This window comes from Erpetoichthys calabaricus, chromosome 3, assembly GCF_900747795.2.
Source record: "Erpetoichthys calabaricus chromosome 3, fErpCal1.3, whole genome shotgun sequence".
Classification (NCBI taxonomy): Eukaryota; Metazoa; Chordata; class Cladistia; order Polypteriformes; family Polypteridae; genus Erpetoichthys; species Erpetoichthys calabaricus.
The window spans coordinates 228,889,138-228,909,690 of record NC_041396.2 but is presented as its reverse complement, the minus strand read 5'-3'; the positions used below and the strand labels follow the sequence as shown (position 1 = coordinate 228,909,690).

Here is a 20,553-nt window from a genome sequence, read left to right as displayed (position 1 = left end):
CCTGGATTACTGCAGCAATGCGGCGTGGCATGGAGTCGATCAGTCTGTGGCACTGCACATGTGTTATGAGAACCCATGTTGCTCTGATAGTGGCCTTCAGCTCTTCTGAATTGTTGGGTCTGACGTATTGCATCTTCCTCTTCACAATACCCCATAGATTTTCTATGGGGTTAAGGTCAGGCGAGTTTGCTGGCCAACCAAGAACAGGGATACCATGGTCCTTAAACCATGTACTGGTAGCTTTGGCACTGTGTGGAGGTGTCAGGTCCTGTTGGAAAATTAAATCTGCATCTCCATAAAGTTTGTCAGCAGCAGAAAGCATGAAGTGCTCTAAAACTTCCTGGTAGACGGCTGCGTTGACCTTGGACCTCAGAAAACACAATGGACCAACACCAGCAGATGACATGGCGCCCCAAACCATCACTGAATGTGGAAACTTTACACTGGACCTCACGCAATATGGATTCTGTGCCTCTCCTCTCTTCCTCCAAACTCTGGGACCTTGATTTCCAAAGGAAATGCAAAATTTACTTTCATCAGAGAACATAACTTTGGACCACTCAGCAGCAGTCCAAAGGCGAGACGCTTCTGACGCTGTCTCTTGTTCAAGAGTGGCTTGACACAAGGAATGCGACAGCTGAAACCCACGTCTTGCATAAGTCTGTGCGTGGTGGTTCTTGAAACACTGACTCCAGCTGCAGTCCACTCTTTGTGAATCTCCCCCACGTTTTTGAATGGGTTTTGTTTCACAATCCTTTCCAGGGTGCGGTTATCCCTATTGCTTGTACACTTTTTTCTACCACATCTTGTCCTTCCCTTTGCCTCTCTATTAATGTGCTTGGACACAGAGCTCTGTGAACAGCCAGCCTCTTTAGCAATGACCTTTTGTGTCTTGCCCTCCTTGTGCAAGGTGTCAATGGTCGTCTTTTGGACAACTGTCAAGTCAGCAGTCTTCCCCATGATTGTGTATCCTACAGAACTAGACTGACAGACCATTTAAAGGCCTTTGCAGGTGTTTTAAGTTAATTAGCTGATTAGAGTGTGGCACCAGGTGTCTTCAATATTGAACCTTTTCACAATATTCTAATTTTCCGAGATACTGAATTTGGGACTTTCATTAGTTGTCAGTTATAATCATCAACATTAAAAGAAATAAACATTTGAAATACATCAGTCTGTGTGTAATGAATGAATCTAATATACAAGTTTCACTTTTTGAATGGTTTTACTGAAATAAATCAACTTTGTCATGATATTCTAATTTTATGACCAGCACCTGTAGATATACATACATATATATATATATATATATATTATATATATATATATATATATATATATATATATATATATATATATATATATAATACACGCAGACTCACACACACACACATACATACACATATACATCTATACTAATAAAAGGCAAAATCCTCACTGACTCACTCATCACTAACTCACTAACTTCCCGTGTAGGTAGAAGGCTGAAATTTGGCAGGGTCATTCCTTACAGCTTACTTACAAAAGTTAAGTAGGTTTCATTTCGAAATTCTACACATAACGGTCATAACGGTCGACAACGTCCGCCATGTTAAACTTTCTTATTTATGGCCCCATCTTCACGAAATTTGGTAGGCGGCTTCCCTGCACTAACTGAAACCAATGTACGTACTTATTTCGGTGGTATGACACCACTGTCGGCCGCCATATTGAACTTTCCAACAGTCTTTGTTACTTAATGGGCCCATCTTCAAGAAATTTGGTACGTGGGTTCCCAACGCTAACTGAATCCTACTTACGTACATATATACGTCCATAGCCTGCAGCTCGGTCCACACTCTGAATCCTTCAGGCACTCCTGAGCATAATCTAATTTTGAAGGTTGGGGTACCAATAATGTTACTGAGAAACTTACAGCCACCGAAACTTTGTAATGGCACGAGACTTCAGGTCACATGCTTGCAAAAGAACCTAATTGAGGCAACTATTTTTACTGGCGGTGGCTCAGGGGAGAGAGTTTTTATTCCTCGCATCCCCATAATACCCTCTGATCTCCCATTTCAATTCAAACGCCTCCAATTTGCAGTAAGGCTCTGCTTCGCAATGACAATTAATAAGTCTCAGGGACAGACCCTACAAAAGGTTGGCATTGATTTGAGGCAAGATTGCTTTTCACATGGCCAACTATACGTTGCATGCTCAAGAGTAAGCTCAGCGCACAGCTTGGTCATATTACAACCGGAGGGGCGAACTGACAACGTGGTATACAAAGAGATCCTTAACAAATAATTATTGATACATTTTCCCTCAGTTTATTATTTAAAATTTTAAAGCAGTACTTCACCGCTGCGAAGCGCGGGTATTTTGCTAGTTATAATTTAAAGCAATATAATGCATAAGGAACCTTCTCAGTCAAGTTCTTCCAAAATTGTGTGTGATCTCTTTTTTTCCTGTGTTTATGCTACCTTGGTTCTAAAAATTACTGCTACTTTTTTCTACTAGACAGATATTGAGACATGTTCACAAGTACCATATTTGCAGAATTCTAGAATTGAATTCCCTGCTCCTCATGGTTGCTTTACTCCATTGCAAAGTAGGGAGATGTACAGTGGTGTGAAAAACTATTTGCCCCCTTCCTGATTTCTTATTCTTTTGCATGTTTGTCACACAAAATGTTTCTGATCATCAAACACATTTAACCATTAGTCAAATATAACACAAGTAAACACAAAATGCAGTTTGTAAATGGTGGTTTTTTTATTTAGGGAGAAAAAAAAAATCCAAACCTACATGGCCCTGTGTGAAAAAGTAATTGCCCCCTGAACCTAATAACTGGTTGGGCCACCCTTAGCAGCAATAACTGCAATCAAGCGTTTGCGATAACTTGCAATGAGTCTTTTACAGCACTCTGGAGGAATTTTGGCCCACTCATCTTTGCAAAATTGTTGTAATTCAGCTTTATTTGAGGGTTTTCTAGCATGAACCGCCTTTTTAAGGTCATGCCATAGCATCTCAATTGGATTCAGGTCAGGACTTTGACTAGGCCACTCCAAAGTCTTCATTTTGTTTTTCTTCAGCCATTCAGAGGTGGATTTGCTGGTGTGTTTTGGGTCATTGTCCTGTTGCAGCACCCAAGATCGCTTCAGCTTGAGTTGACGAACAGATGGCCGGACATTCTCCTTCAGGATTTTTTGGTAGACAGTAGAATTCATGGTTCCATCTATCACAGCAAGCCTTCCAGGTCCTGAAGCAGCAAAACAACCCCAGACCATCACACTACCACCACCATATTTTACTGTTGGTATGATGTTCTTTTTCTGAAATGCTGTGTTCCTTTTACACCAGATGTAACGGGACATTTGCCTTCCAAAAAGTTCAACTTTTGACTCATCAGTCCACAAGGTATTTTCCCAAAAGTCTTGGCAATCATTGAGATGTTTCTTAGCAAAATTGAGACGAGCCCTAATGTTCTTTTTGCTTAACAGTGGTTTTGTGTCTTGGAAATCTGCCATGCAGGCCGTTTTTGCCCAGTCTCTTTCTTATGGTGGAGTCGTGAACACTGACCTTAATTGAGGCAAGTGAGGCCTGCAGTTTTTTAGACGTTGTCCTGGGGTCTTTTGTGACCTCTCGGATGAGTCGTCTCTGCGCTCTTGGGGTAATTTTGGTCGGCCCGGCCACTCCTGGGAAGGTTCACCACTGTTCCATGTTTTTGCCATTTGTGGATAATGGCTCTCACTGTGGTTCGCTGGAGTCCCAAAGCTTTAGAAATGGCTTTATAACCTTTACCAGACTGATAGATCTCAATTACTTCTATTCTCATTTGTTCCTGAATTTCTTTGGATCTTGGCATGATGTCTAGCTTTTGAGGTGCTTTTGGTCTACTTCTCTGTGTCAGGCAGCTCCTATTTAAGTGATTTCTTGATTGAAACAGGTGTGGCAGTAATCAGGCCTGGGGGTGGCTACGGAAATTGAACTCAGGTGTGATACACCACAGTTAGGTTATTTTTTAACAAGGGGGCAATTACTTTTTCACACAGGGCCATGTAGGTTTGGATTTTTTTTCTCCCTAAATAATAAAAACCATCATTTAAAAACTGCATTTTGTGTTTACTTGTGTTATATTTGACTAATGGTTAAATGTGTTTGATGATCAGAAACATTTTGTGTGACAAACATGCAAAAGAATAAGAAATCAGGAAGGGGGCAAATAGTTTTTCACACCACTGTATAGTGCTTTCCATAACGTTTGGGACAAAGACACATCTCACCAACTATGCAAAAACCTAGTATGTCACATCTTTAATGTTTTTGGCAAATTGAGAAAATGGTGTCACCCCTATAATTAGTAATCTCTAGATTTAATTTTTCCTGAGCTTCACGTGCACAATATTGGTTTTTTCACGAATCAACAACACCTGCCATTTAAATCATGCAATCGCAGCAGTTAAATTTCCTCATTGGTCAGTGGAGTTGCTAGATTTTTGACTTGCAGTATGTAAAATCCTGTGTACATACTAGCTTCTTCCATCATGCTATAAGACATATTTGGCCATCACCACTACCTTGTAGGAAGGAAATGAAGACACAGTAACTCCAAAAACTAAAAAAACTCAATTTTGATAAATAATGGCACTTATTAGGTTATTCCATTGCACACAAGACATTTTTCCTTGATTCTTTCTCTTCTCCACAGTTTAAAATTACAAATCAAACTATTTAGATGTGATTAAATTGCGCATTTCAGACTTTTAAGCATACATTTCGGTCTCATCATGTAGAAATGACAACACTTTTTCTACATGGTCCCCTCATTTCAGGGCATCATAATGTTTTGGGACATAACAATGGCTGATATATTAAAGCAGTCACTTTTAGTACTTTGCTGCATGTCCCTTGCATGCAATGACTGCTTGAAGTTTGTGATTCGTAGATATGACCAGGTGCTGCACTGCAAAAAATGAAATCTTAACAAGCCAGACAATCTTGAAAAGAAATAATAGATCTTGTTTTTTTTATTTTAAGAATAACTGACTTGAGTAGATTTGTATGTGTAAGATATATAATCTCATTTTTAGAAAATTTAACAAGTTAACAAGTTAAACTTTCTCACTATATTGGCAGATAATTTTGCTTGATTCTAATATCTTATTCTTGTTTTTTATTTATTTTTTTCTCATTTTTTCACACTGATTTTTTGCAGGTATTAGAATCAAGCAAAATTATTTGCCAATATAGTGAGAAAGTTTAACTTGTTAACTTGTTAAATTTTCTAAAAATGAGATTATATATCTTACACATACAAATCTACTCAAGTCAGTTATTCTTAAAATAAAAAAAACAAGATCTATTGTTTCTTTTCAAGATTGTCTGGCTTGTTAAGATTTCATTTTTTGCAGTGTGAGTATCTTCTCTGCCATGCCACTAATGTAGCAATTTTCAGCTCCTGCTTGTATCGGGTGGGCTTGGATTTAAATTAAGTGACAGGCTTGGCCATTCAGGAATTTTCTATTTTTTAGCTTTGAAAAACACCTGTGTTGCCTTAGCAGAAAGTTTGGGATCATTACTTTGTAGGATGAAGCACTGTCCAATGAGTTTGACGATATATACTGGAACTTGAGCAGGTAAGATGCTTCTTTACACCTCATAATTATTTGTGCAGCTGCCATCAGCAATTATATGATCAATAAAGATAAGTGTGTCAGTACCTGTAGAAGACATACATGCCCAAATCATAACACCCCCATCACCCTGTTTAATAAATAGCTGGTATGCTTTGGATCTTGGGCAATTCCTATTTGTCTCCACACATTACTCTTGCCATCACTCTGATACAGGTTAATCTTTGTCCTGCCCTGTCCTCAAGACCTTTTTCAAAACATTTTGCAGGACCTTTTAAGTACTTTTTTTAGCAAACTGTAATCTGGCCTTTTTGTTTTTGTGGGTAACTATTGGTTTCCATCTTACAGTGTGACCTCTGTATTTAATGAAGTCTTCTGAGGATTGTAGTCTCTAACACACACTCCTCTACCTCATGGAGAGTGTATCTGATCTGTTGGACAGGCATTTGGGGCTTTTTCTTTACCATAGTGAGGATTCTTCTGACATTAGCAGTGAAGGTCTACCTTGGCCTACCAGTCCCTTTGCAATTACTGAACTCACCAGTGCATTCTTCCATCTTAACACTAGAATCCCTGAAGCCTACGAAAAAACTCGTAATTCCTGGCCACTTTAAATTCCTTTACACCTCTCCTCATTAGCGTCTTTTGTTTTGCAAATGTGTTATTCAGCACAAGTAGCCTGCTATACCACCACCCCCAACAAAACCCAAACCGACCGAGGTGATTCAATCGCAAAATTCTCAGGAAGCATGTGTGTTTATCGGGGTGTGAGATGCTTGGAGTTGTATAGGGCAAATAATGTACCGTTATTTGGAATACATGCATTTCATGTGTGTTCTGTGTCTACAACGATCTTTGTAGATGTAGGATGAAAGGAATTGTGAGGCAAGAAATGCTGAACACATACCTAAAAGAGAAACTTTTTCCATATTATACTAATAATGACATGAAGTGTATAATGTGTGAAGACTTTAGTCCAAATATCAAATAAATACATGCGCTTTTATTCACGAATATAACCAAAGAAAAAAAAAATCACTTTACATGTTGCTGTCAATGAGTTAAAAACCCAAGCTCAAATGTCAATAGACAGAAAGTTGGTATGTATTCTTGGATGGTGCAGAGGTGAGAACTGCTGCCTTATAACAGAAAGGTTCCGTGTTCGAGTCGGGGCGCCCCACGTTTTGAGTAGTGAGCTGCTATTATTATTACTATAATAAAAACATTCATTTGATTCCCAAGGTTTCTTCCATTTTTCCCTACTAGGTTTTTTTGGGAGTTTTTCCTTGTCTTCTTAGAGAGTCAAGGCTGGGGGGCTGTCAAGAGGCAGGGCCTGTTAAAGCCCATTGCGGCAATTCTTGTGTGATTTTGGGCTATACAAAATAAATTGTATTGTATTGTATTTGAGTCCTGTAACACCCGGTGTAAATTTTGGCTACTTGTAAAAGTTTTATTATTCAATTTTATTCTTTCAGTAACGTTCACATGATACAACAACTTGCCTCTCCTCTCTGAGTTGATGGCGTTTATCTCCATTCTTTTCACAAGAGCAGTGATGATCACAGTTGGTGTTGTGGTTGAGGCTGCTCAGAACTATTTGTTATACCGGCAGTAAAAAATACGATGTCCCAATGTTCAGCAATCGGGGAAGAATGGCAATGGTTAAGAGAAGTGACAAAAATCCCAATGGTCACCTGAGAGTCCCAGAGAACCTGCATGGCAGTGGACGATCATGACAGCAACACTCCAGTGGATCCAGGCTTTAAAGCAGAGTGGTCCTCTTGGAGTTTGCAAAAAGGCACCTAATGACACTCAGAATGTTTTGGCCTCAACTTTAAGCGTAATTTTTAGAGGAAACCTGGCACCATTCATCACCTGCACAGTACCATTAAAACTGTAGTAAAGGGTGGTAGTGGTAGCATCATGCTGTGGGCTGTTTTTTTAGCAATAGGGACTAGAAGATTAGTTAGGATTGAGAGAAATCTAAAAAAAGAGTAGAGATATCCTTAATGTAGACCTGCTCCAGAGCACTCTCTGCTTCAGATTGGGCTGAAGGTTCACCTTCCAAAAGGAAAAGGTGATGTTGGACTGGCTTAGGGACAACTCAGTGAATGTTCTTGAGTGGCCCAGCAAGAGCCTGGACTTTATCCTAATCAATCCTAATCTCTGGTGAGAAAAATAACTGCCCAGTGATGGTGTACTTTAACCTGACAGAGTTGAGAGGATGTGCAGAAAATATCTAAATCCAGTTGTGCAAAGCTTGTTCCATCATACCCAAGAAGATTCCAGGTTGTGATTACTGCCAAAAGTACTTCAACAAAGTACTGAATAAAGAGTTTCAATTCTTGTGTCAATGTGATTTTTCATTTTTAATGCATTTGTAAAAATTTCTAAAATGCTGTTTTCCTGTTTGAGTATTGCTTGATAATGAAAAAAATGAATTGCAATGGTTATAATAGAACACTGAAACAAAACACAATGTAAAAAAAGGTGAAGGGGTCGGAATACTTTCTGAGTTCACCGTATACAGTACATACACACATATATACTTAAACTTTTCATAATTTATTTTCATCTTTGTTCTAAGTGGAAGTGCACTTTTTAAATAATAAATTAAATTTAAGTTTAAATTTACTAGCAAGTTCGTCCCTATTTGACCTCCATGCATTTCTACTCTGAATAACACATTCCACCTCATACCACAGATGCTGGTAACTTAAAAGGCCATAATATTAAGCTGAATTTAGAATTAGTTTCATGGACCGGTTATAAAACTTTTCTAACCTTGTGAGACAAAGCATTATTCTGCTAAAAAATTTCATTCATAAAGTGGGTTATCTTCTACCTTGTGGCAACAGAATTGAGGTATAGTGAAGCTTTCAAGTATTGCTTTCTTCCAGTGAAGGAACCCCATGTGTGCTTTGAAAACACACCCCAGTCATTGCTCCAAGACCTCCAGTTTAATTGTTGATCAGTTTTGTTGTGTTTTACCATATTCCCTTGATCAGTGTGAGTCAGCAGAGATTCATAAGAGCTTTAGTTTTGGTGTGGTATGGTAATTTGTGCATTTTTTTTCTCCTGCAACACCATTATTGATCAATGAAGAAAGAACATAGAGGGGAGCAGAATTAGTGAGACAAAAAGGGCAGAGTTTGCAATTGGAAAGTACAGCAATGCAATGGATAAGTGGCAATCTGTGTTGCACATGTGGAAAATGTGAAGTTATGGCCGCTCTGGAAGAGTTTGTCTTTTGCAGAGAGTGGGGCGTGCTGCTTCCATTGCTAGAAAAGTCTGCTTTTGTTACCCGAGGCAGCAGAATACGCAACAGACAAGGATGGAATTTTCAGCTATCATTAATCATGGAATTCTTGAGATATTTATACATTTTCCAAAATTTCATTTAAAACTTAAAGGACCAAATGGGCAGCTTTTATTATAGTAAGTTTGCTTTTTAATGTTATTTTTTAGTGTTAAATGCTTACTTAGCATTGGTGCGTGGGAAATCCAAGTGACCTTATGGATTATTATTTACACAGGCTGCTAGTTCATTGCTTGATATTGAAATTCATGTACATATTTTTGCTGGCAATATTTCAAAATACTTTGTCTAAAGACGATATTTCATTTGGTTGATGTTGTTATGCTCTGTTGTGTCAGTGGAGGTATTATCTGTACTTTGTTTCTGAGAGATTTTCAATACACTTAACTGCTGCTTCTAAAATAAGGGTTTGTAGCTACAACTTGATTTTTTTTTTCCCAGAATTTTCTTCTTTTAAAATATCCCTGTATATCTGAGCAGTTTTAAATTCTCTATTTCTTCTTAATATATTAATTTTTAAATCCAACATATCAGAATATATTCTCCTTATTAATTCACTGATTAATTTACTATGTATCCCCTGTGAGATTAGATATGAACAGAGAACTGAAAACTAAGAAACAAACAAAGCAAAGAAAAAGTCAGCTGTAAGGAGCTACAGTATATCTGTAACATTTTTATAATATTGTTTGTTAACAGTATCGGGATATCTGAGGATTAGTCATTTTCTCAGTCTTTGCCTTTCTTAGTTTTAACTATCTAGTCTGTCTTGCTTGACTATAGCCTGTAATTTTAAGGAGCTGTTTTTAGTTTAGTTGGAAGCTTTAGCTGAAAGTGTAATGCTGATAACATGGCTTTCTCTGACAAGTAAGTGCTTATAATGATTTGCTTATTGATTCAACTGAGCCTCTTTTTCTTAGAAGAGGTGGTTATACTGAAGAAAACACATTATTAAAGACCACAGGACATTACTATATTTCTGCTCTCCTTTTTTGGCTGTCTTTAACTTTTCTCTAAAGTAAGTAGGGTGACTGTTGTACTGATTTCAGGTTTCTGTTACCATTAATGTGTGTTCCCTTACAATTTTATTAGTCATCTCTTTTGAATATTTTAAAGGTACATAATGATTCATTACATAGTGTACTTTATGTCTGACTGCTAAAATTTCAGATTTGGCTAGGTGTTGGATGCTGTCAAGGAACAGCTGCTTTTCTTTGTCATGTTTAATTGGTGATTTCTATATCATTTTCAGCATTGATTTACTGTTATGTAGGCGGCAGGTGACAGATTTTTCTAAATATAAAAATAAGCAGATTTTCTTTTTCAACAGGGAAACACGGTTCAAATTTAACAGCTTTTTTCCTTGCCTATTGAGTATTCATCTATCCATGTTCTGAATCCACTTTATCAACATTTGTGGCACTGGAAGGTACAGCAGGAGCCTCTCTCACGTGTCTTGGATACTTGATAGAAACCAACACTTGAAAAAGTGCTGGTCCATTTCAGAGCACTCTCAAATACATATCAGCAGGTATTCACACTGAGGCAATTTAGGGTCCAATTAACTTGATCTGCCTTTATTTTGGAGATGAGGAAGAACTCCACAAAGAAAGCTAAAAGGCATTGGTCTGAAATCAAGACTGTTGTGCTACTCTGTATGGATTACAATTAAATTGCATTTGAGGAGAGTTGGAAATTATGTATTTACAATTTATAACATTTATGGCTCAATGATAAATCATAACAGTTAAGAAATGGAAAAATATAGCTCTATGTAAATTCTTTCTTTGTAAGCAACTAAATACTGATGTATTATAGAGAGAAACAATAGAACAGAAGTGAACATGGTATTCAATTCTGCTATTGGCACTATGGAAACATTATAAACATGATGCTGAACTTCATTTGACTTTTTTATGCACTAGAGGGCTCTGCCCCCTGCTTACTTTGCTCGCCCATCCACGGGTTTGGTTTACCGGATATACAATTTAAAGAGATTATTTTCATGGGAATTGTTACATATGCATTTATTTTCACTTTTACTTTAAAACTTTTGTAAAAGCAATACAGTACTATACTTGTTTCCGGCCCTGGGCATGGTTAAATCTCTTTCTCGCAGGACATATAACAGAGTTAACGTATAACGGAGTTATCTTTGACTCTAGCATGTCATTTAAAGCGCATATTACAAAGTTGTCCAAAACATGTTTCTTCCATCTTAAAAATGTTAGGAAATTAAGGCGCTTTCTAAATAAACAGGATTCTGAGAATTAATTCATGCATTTATCTCTAGTAGGATTGACTACTGCAATGCGGTGTTCACTGGATGTTCAAACTGTTCTTTATACAGCCTCCAGTTAATCCAAAATGCGGCTGCAAGAATTATTACAAGAACAAGAAAATACGAACACGTAACTCCAGTTCTTAAATCCTCACACTGGCTCCCGGTTAAGTTTAGGGCAGATTTCAAAATCCTTCTTTTAACATATAAAGCATTAAATGGCCGAGGTCCGGCTTACTTATCATGACTTACAAACCAGAGCGCACATTAAGATCTCAAGATGATGGTCTGCTTATGGTTCCAAGGATTAATAAAATAACAATGGGAGGTCGAGCTTTTAATTACTGGGCCCCTAAACTGTGGAATGGTCTGCATGCTACTATAAGAGATGCCCTTTGGTCTCAGCTTTTAAATCCCAGCTGAAGACTCACTACATCAGTTTAGCATATCCTGACTAGAGCTGCTGATTAACTGTACATACTGCATCTCTGTTGTTAGTAATTAGCACTAAAACATAAGTAACATGATAGTTAGAATTGGATACTAACCCTCACCTATTCTGTTTCTCTTCTCGGTACTCAAATGTGGCACTTGGTGCCACGGCCCAACTGCCAAGTTGTTTTGCCTGCCTAAGGTAAAGTCATCCCTGATGGAGGATCGCAGGAATCGTGAGAAAGAAGGGTCCTTTCATCGGATTGGCTGTCCCAACACTGTTTCAGCCGTGGAATGGCCAAATGGGGGAGGCAGCTTGATGGATGAGGTCTCCAGGAGTCTAAAATTATCCAAATCTTATTATGTGATATCATCTACTGTTAAATTCTGCTCCATACTTCAAAAAAAAATTTTTATTTTTTATTGAGGATTTGTTCTGTGTATTGTATTGACCCTCTTCTTTTGACACCCCCACTGCACGCCCAACCTACCTGGAAAGGGGTCTCTCTTTGAACTGCCTTTCCCAAGGTTTCCTCCATTTTTCCCTACTAGGTTTTTTTGGGAGTTTTTCCTTGCCTTCTTAGAGAGTCAAGGCTGGGGGGGCTGTCAAGAGGCAGGGCCTGTTAAAGCCCATTCGCGGCACTTCCTGTGTGATTTTGGACTATACAAAAATAAACTGTATTGTATTGTATTGTATTGTATTGTATAGTATAACACTGCTCGCGTTGTGAAGGGTGGGTGGCTGAACACACACTAAGGAGATGCAGTTGTTTCATGTTGTCTTGCTGCTGCTGCTGGCAAGCTGCCTGTTATGTTTGTCACACTGCGCGTTGATCATTTAAACGCCTGTACAGCAGCTGTCCTTTTGCCACTTCGTGTCTCTGCCGCTCGCGTTGTGAAGGGGGAGAGGGCAGGGGGGCTGAAAGCACCCTAAGGAGAAGTGGTCGGATCATCTGCTGGCGAGCTTCGTGTTCTGCTTGTCGTGCCGCGCGTCGATCATTTAAAAGCCTGTACAGCAGCTGTCGTTTTGCCACTTCATGTCTCTGCCCATCGCGTTGTGAAATGGAGGGGTGTGGTGTGGGGGGGGGGGGGGGGAGAATGGGGTTGGGAAGAATACACGCTAAGGAGAAGCGGTCAGATCATCTGCTGGCTTCCTGCTGCTGCTGCTGGCAAACTGCGTGTTCTGCTTGTCGTTGTTTTAAGAGCTGGGAGCACATGATGTCTGTCTGCCAAAAGCATTCCAATAACTGCTTGGTTAGGTGTCCGTGAACTGGTTTAAAATAGTAAATGAGACTATCCCTAGTCTTATCAATTCATTGATTTGCTTCCCGGGTCCTCCCTGCGTGGAGTTTGCATGTTCTCCCCGTGTCTGCGTGGGTTTCCTCCGGGCGCTCCGGTTTCCTCCCACAGTCCAAAGACATGCAGGTTAGGTGGATTGACGATTCTAAATTGGCCCTAGTGTGTGCTTGGTGTGTGGGTGGTGTTTGTGTGTGTCCCTGCGGTGGGTTGGCACCCTGCCCAGGATTGGTTCCTGCCTTGTGCCCTGTGTTGGCTGGGATTGGCTCCAGCAGACCCCCGTGACCCTGTGTTCGGATTCAGCGGGTTGGAAAATGGATGGATGGATTTACTATGTATCCCCTGTGAGATTAGATATGAACAGAGAACTAAAAACTAAGAAACAAACAAAGCAAAGAAAAAGTCAGCTGTAAGCAGCTATAGTATATCTATAACATTTTTATAATATTGTTTGTTAACAGTTCGGGATATCTGAGGATTACTCATTTTCTCAGTCTTTGTCTTTCTTAGCTAACTGTCTAGTCTGTCTTGCTTGACTATAGCCTGTAATTTTAAGGAGCTGTTTTTAGTTTAGTTGGAAGCTTTAGCTTAGAAGAGGTGGTTATACTGAAGAAAACACATTATTTGTCTTGCGTGACATTAAAGTGTTTCTCACGGGACGTCAAATTGCAATCTCTTGGCACCAAGTCTCATGTTTAAGGTCCCCGCGAGATGCTCTGTGGCCAATCTCTTTCATCTCGCGGGTCTTTTAAGTGTCTTCCCAGAAGATCACGTCTTGTCTCCCTTCCACCAAGATTTTTTTTATAATAGAGAGACATAGGTGTCACTTCGACAGATAACATAAGCAGTGGGTATGGGAATGGGACTGGGACAACACCTGGAAACCATTTGGAGCTACGTTAAAGATATTAATGTTCATCTAGAATTGTATCAGGATACCTAGATCCAAATTCTGGCATTAAAAAAAATGAAATTGAAAGTACAGTTTGTAAAAGAAGCAATGCTAATACATAGCCTAGCCTGGTTCCTTTTGGTAGCACATACTTTGTGGAGAGACTTCCCCTTGTATTTAGATTGCACACCTTTATATTATCACAAGATGATCAGAGAACTTTTAACTTCCAGTTTGCTAAGCAGAATGCATGCATGAATCTCTTCAGGTATAAACAAAAAAGCAGTACTATTATAGTTGTCTCTATTGCTCTTATAGCCCATGGGAAGGCTTACTTCTTTCAAATCAAATTGTAAGGGTAAGTTACTCATTCAACAAAATAACAGTTTCTGTGCTGAAGAGGCAAGGTGATAGATGATTCAAGTGATAGGTATTTTTGTGGCATAGTTTTAACACTAGAATTACCAGAGCCTACGAAAAAACTCGTAAATCCGTCCCACCTTAAATCGCGTCTTAAATCCGTTTGCACCTCTCCGCTAGTGTCCTTTGTCATCTAAATGTGCTGATAAACAAAAGCTACTAGCAGCCAGCTATTCCATCCCCCCACCGACTTAGAACGAATTTCTCCTAGCTCATGCCTTGCCTTGATTTGATTACAGTATCTGGGATTGAAGTGGAGTTTTAGAGTGGAAATAATATAGTGTTATTTGGAATACACGCATTTCATGTGTGTTCCGTTCCGTTCAGTAGACTGTGCAAACACATTTTTAAAACAGAAACATTTTTCATATTCTAATAGTAAATGACAAAATGTAGGCATAAACTATATAACGTATGAAGCCTGAAGTCCATATATCAAAGAAACACTTTCACAAAAGGTACAAAGAAGAGAACACGTGCGCTGTTATTCAAAAATATAACTGCATAAAAAAAAAGCCGCGTTAGCATGCCACATTGACACTCTTACTGCAACTGCCGCAGTGGCGTAATGGTATCAGCTCCTGACTGGGAATCAGAGGGTGGTGAGTTCGATCCCGCACGGCTCCACTTTAGAAGTGAACTGCTCTTATTCTTACAATTTTAGAATAACAACATAAATTTGATTTCAGTCTGTAACAGCCGGTGTAACTTATGATACTGGTAAAGGTTAGCTTTTTTTTTTTTTTTTTTTTAATTCACTTTTCATTCTCGCAGATTGATTGATTCTGAATGCGACTGCGAGAATGAAAAGTGAATTAAAAAAAAAAAAAAAAAAGCTAACCTTTACCAGTATCATAAGTTACACCGGCTGTTACAGACTGAAATCAAATTTATGTTGTTATTCTAAAATTGTAAGAATAAGAGCAGTTCACTTCTCGAAGTGGAGCCGTGCGGGATTGAGCTCGCCACCCTCTGATTCCCAGTCAGGAGCTGATACCATTACACCACCGTGGCGGTTGCAGTAAGAGTGTCAATGTGGCATGCTAACGCGGCTTTTTTTTTGTGCAGTTATATTTTTGAATAACAGCGCACGTGTTCTCTTCTTTGTACCTTTTGTGAAAGTGTTTCTTTGATATATGGACTTCAGGCTTCATACGTTACATAGTTTATGCCTACATTTTGTCATTTACTATTAGAATATGAAAAACGTTTCTGTTTTAAAAATGTGTTTGCACAGACTACTGAACGGAACGGAACACACATGAAATGCGTGTATTCCAAATAACACTATATTATTTCCACTCTAAAACTCCACTTCAATCCCAGATACTGTAATCAAATCAAGGCAAGGCATGAGCTAGGAGAAATTCGTTCTAAGTCGGTGGGGGGATGGAATAGCTGGCTGCTAGTAGCTTTTGTTTATCAGCACATTTAGATGACAAAGGACTCTAGCGGAGAGGTGCAAACGGATTTACGAGTTTTTTCGTAGGCTCTGGTAATTCTAGTGTTAAGCCTTTGTCTTTTTATATCCTCAGGTTTTATTTTACATCCAAGGCCAAAACTTGCTTTCTGTTGAAACAAAACGTTTTCACTTGTACATGTTGCTGAACCACAAGCCACATGGCATATGAAAATTTGTCAGTTTTTTGCCAACGAATGTAAAACTTTTTCCTATGTTGTTTTAAAATGATCATAGTGCATTAAACCTATCAATATAGAATGTAATGTGAATAAATAGTGCAACACATAGTGATTTGCAAAATCTTGTTATATTTTTTCATTTTTTCATTACAGTACAGCTTGAGTGTTATATCTGTCATTTATTTACTGCATTAATATAATATACAGTAAATTGAATTCTCACCGTCATGTCAAGTTTAACAGGTGGGCATTTACCTTGCAATAAGTTGGCCCTCAGATGTACATCTGCTATGGAATATCTGACTGCCTGTCTCAATGTCCTTTGTTCCTGGATGCTTACAAAGTTATTCTATCTGAGCATGATCAGTACTTAATAACTTCTTGTGGATCTACTTGACTAAGAAAATTGACTGCTCCTCACTAAACCTTGAGTCTTGCAGGATGTTATCATTATCTGTGATCAGCCTGGAGTCATACTTGTCAGTAGCTTGGTCATTGAATGAATAGATAGATAGATAGATACAGTAGATAGATAGATAGATAGATAGATAGATAGATAGATAGATAGATAGATAGATAGATAGATAGATAGATAGATAGATAGATAGATAGATAGATACCACTTCTTTTCTGCATCCATCCATCCATCCATTTTCCAACCCGCTGAATCCGAACACAGGGTCACGGGGGTCTGCTGGAGCCAATCCCAGCCAACACAGGCCACAAGACAGGAACCAATCCCGGGCAGGGTGCCAACCCACTGCAGGACACACACAAACACACCCAGCACACAATAGGGACAATTTAAAATCGCCAATCCACCTAACCTGCATCTCTTTGGACTGTGGGAGGAAACCGGAGCGCCCGGAGGAAACCCACGCAGACACAGGGAGAACATGCAAACTCTACGCAGGGAGGACCCGGGAAGCGAACCCAGGGCTCCTAACTGCAAGGCAGCAGCGCTATCACTGCGCCACCATGCCGCCCCTTCTTTTCTGAATAGTTTAGCATGCTGAAATTTTCTTTTTAGAAATTTTTCTTCATGAAGTATTAACTATTCACAAAGAGAAAGTATGGCTTCCAGAGTTTTGTGTTAAATGTTCTGCACAAACATTACCCATTAAAGGGCTTCTCTACATTGACTTTATTTCTTCATACTGAATCAGTTTCAAGATTCTTCTAGTGACTAATAAGTCAGTTTGTTCCAATGTCTTAGAATACTAGACCTGGGTAAAAATATGAATTTTTCAGTTTAATTGTTGCTTTTCATTTAACCAATTCAGCTTTGATTCTTAAAGTTTCAGGATCGATCTCATAAGTCTCTCTCCTATATGAAGATTTTGCTTATCTTTGTTTTTGGCGTCCGATCTAATAGATCTTGCCAATTCGCCTGTTAAGGCTTTCTACAGAAAAAAATCACTTTACTACCTCGTACAAAACAGCATATCCTCTTCAAATGAAACTAGGGCCTTTGGCACTTAAATCAAATGTGTGGATTACTATGGATTTAAACAGTGCGTCAGTAAAGAACAACTAGATAAAAGCAAAGCCATATGTAAGCTCAGCAAAACACAACAAATTTGAGAAGTCATTCATATCAACGTCACCCAGTTGATGCTCTGCTCAAACGAGTAGAGCATAAACAATCTACACTGGGGACAACGTTTAGCTGTAAGCTTTCATTTAAATCTCCTCGTGCCCATAAAAAACAACAGAATCTGTAGCAGTTTTATCTGTACTCATATAAGACCCTACACGTTTGTTGAAAACAAGGGTTTTCGATAAATAATACAGGTTTTGGAACTGCGGCATACTATTCCAACCAGAAAGCAAATGAGTGAAGTAATTGTATCTTTATAAAGATCTTTAGCAAAGTATCGCCTTGTCTCTCAGGCCATTGGAGAAAGTACCTTTAACCTGAAACAACTGGACATCCAGGGCAGCAGATTCCTATGTGACAATCGCATATCACTACATTAAAAATGATTGTGCACCTGTGGCAGATGTATTGCTGATAAGAGTGCTGCATGCCACAACTGGAGCAACCTCGCTACCTATATGCAGAACTGCCGAGATGACTGGCTGTTGTTCCAACAACCCAGTTGTATTGCAACGGTGAAAAAAGTTTGCAACACTCCTCACCTGGCCAAGCAAGTATGCAATTGTTGGAATTTTCATAACAGCTTGCGATACCAAATTGAGTGTGTGCGTGAAACAGCTGACATGAAGTAGTTCTATAAGCTGTACTGCAAGGATCATATTAGTGACGTTGTTAGTCCCAGTGACTGGTTATGTGTCTCTTATGTTCCATTCATCCAATGCCACTGTCAACAAGCATCAGCTCTAGATCCTCGTTTAAAACCCTTCCTTTTTTATCTGAGGAGGACAGTGAGGACACATTTTCCAGACTGATTAACGTGACTCTTACACATGAGTAACTGAAGATGTGTGTGTAGCTTGCAGAATTATAGAAAGCCAGGAGTCATCCCGCTGTATCTTTAATTTCGACTAATTCAAGATTTTAAATGTTCAATAGGTAAATGCATTTGGCTAACAGTTTAGTTTAAGGGTGTCTACATGGGGATTCTTAACACCTGAATAGGTAATGAATTGCATTTTTATAATTTAAGGAGTAATATTTGATTATTTCATAATAATATTTGCAAGATGATACAGATGTTTTGTAACAGTAAAACAAGGAGCCCCCATAACTATGTGTGGACTCTGATGTGACAATGCATATGTTTGTTAAGTTATGCTGAATTTTGAATGAGTGCAGTGCTTGAAGTTTTTTTTTTTTTTTTTTAATTCCGTTCCACATCTTTCAAATACGGATGTTAACTGTTCATTATTAATCAACTATTGCTTCTTAAATGTCATTCCATGTGTATACATATGTTATAAAGTCACTTTGTACACACCCTTAAAATAAAGTATTAATTTGTTACATTATATTGATGCTGTGTATGTATGGTTAAGTAATCTGTAAAAAAGCCAGCCATCAGACTGTCATGTGACATATTATTGCACCCTTATTAAATCAAGATAAAATCGATATTGAATTGAATCAGGACATTGTGAATCAAAATCGAATTGAATTGGGACATCAGTGCTAATACCCAGCCCTAGTCTACACTACTCATACTATTCAAATCTGTTACTTGTTTATCACATTTACCTGTACAATTGCTTTGTGCCGACCATATTGCTGTTCTAAAACACTTTTGTGTAATTCTTGGCAGAATGTGAGTCGTTCTCTCTGGAACTCTAATCTTAGGTCTGTTAGCGAAGCCCCATCAGTGAAATTCTGATTGAAGATCTGTTTGGTCTCTTGCTCATAGTTGTTTCCTGATCTTCTATTTTACAATACAGTGATCCCTCGCTATATCGCGCTTCGCCTTTCGCGGCTTCACTCCATCGCGGATTTTATATGTAAGCATATTTAAATATATATCGCGGATTTTTTGCTGGTTCGCGGATTTCTGCGGACAATGGGTCTTTTAATTTCTGGTACATGCTTCCTCAGTTGGTTTGCCCAGTTGATTTCATACAAGGGACGCTATTGGCAGATGGCTGAGAAGCTAGATTGCTTACTTTTCTCTCTCTCTTGCGCTGACTATCTGTGATCCTGATGTATGGGGATTGAGCAGGGGGGCTGTTCGCACACCTAGACGATACGGACGCTCGTCTAAAAATGCTGAAAGATTATCTTCACGTTGTAATCTTTTGTGCAGCTGCTTTCTGAAACAACATGCTGCACAGTGCTTCACATACTTAAAAGCTCGAAGGGCACGTATTGATTTTTGACTGAAAAACAAACTCTGTCTCTCTCTCTCTCTCTCACTGCTCCTGACGGTGGGGGTGTGAGCTGCCACCTTCAACAGCTTTGTGCCGCGGTGCTTCGCATACTTAAAAGCCAAACAGCCCTATTGATTTGTTTGCTAGAGATTGTTTTCTCTTATCTATGTGACATTCTGTGCTCCTGACACGCATTCCTTTGAAGAGGAAGATATGTTTGCATTCTTTTAATTGTGAGACAGAACTGTCATCTCTGTCTTGTCATGGAGCACAGTTTAAACTTTTAAAAAAGAGACAAATGTTTGTTTGCAGTGTTTGAATAACGTTCCTGTCTTTCTACAAACTCCTGTGTTTCTGCACAAATCTGTGACCCAAGCATGACAATATAAAAATAACCATATAAACATATGGTTTCTACTTCGCGGATTTTCTTATTTTGCGGGTGGCTCTGGAACACAACCCCCGCGATGGAGGAGGGATTACTGTATTCTAAATTTAAAGTACAGTATTCTAGATTAGGTTCCTGTATTGTAACAATTGCTGCTACTTGAGATTGTTGATTATTTACTTCAAATAAATATTAACAAAAATTCTAACTTTACAAAATAAAACAAAATTTAAATTGAGATCTGTATAATCAATCAAAATAAAATATGTATGAGAAATTCAAAAAGTAGACATATAGAAAAGCTTTTTTTTAAATAAAATATTGATCAACAGCTTTCCAGTTTACAAGCCTACAAAATTTGCTGTTCCAGATTTCCATTAGCCTACCTAAAATAAGGAGTTTAACTTACAGTTGTGGCTTGTAAATAACTCCTGTTTGTGTTCAGAGTTTCCTGTACTCCTGTTTGTA

At 38.6% G+C, this 20,553-nt stretch overlaps 1 protein-coding gene and 1 long non-coding RNA gene across 2 annotated transcripts in view; one reads left to right on the top strand and one right to left on the bottom strand.

Moving 5' to 3' along the window:
- LOC127527161 (uncharacterized) overlaps positions 1-13,700 on the bottom strand; it is a 121,310-nt gene extending 107,610 nt beyond the window's left edge. Inside the window, exon 1 of the long non-coding RNA XR_007934460.1 lies at positions 13,607-13,700. This is a non-coding gene — a long non-coding RNA (uncharacterized LOC127527161). The remainder of the gene's footprint in view (positions 1-13,606) is intronic.
- LOC114648702 (syntaxin-binding protein 5-like) overlaps positions 1-20,553 on the top strand; it is a 580,738-nt gene that overhangs the window by 379,838 nt on the left and 180,347 nt on the right.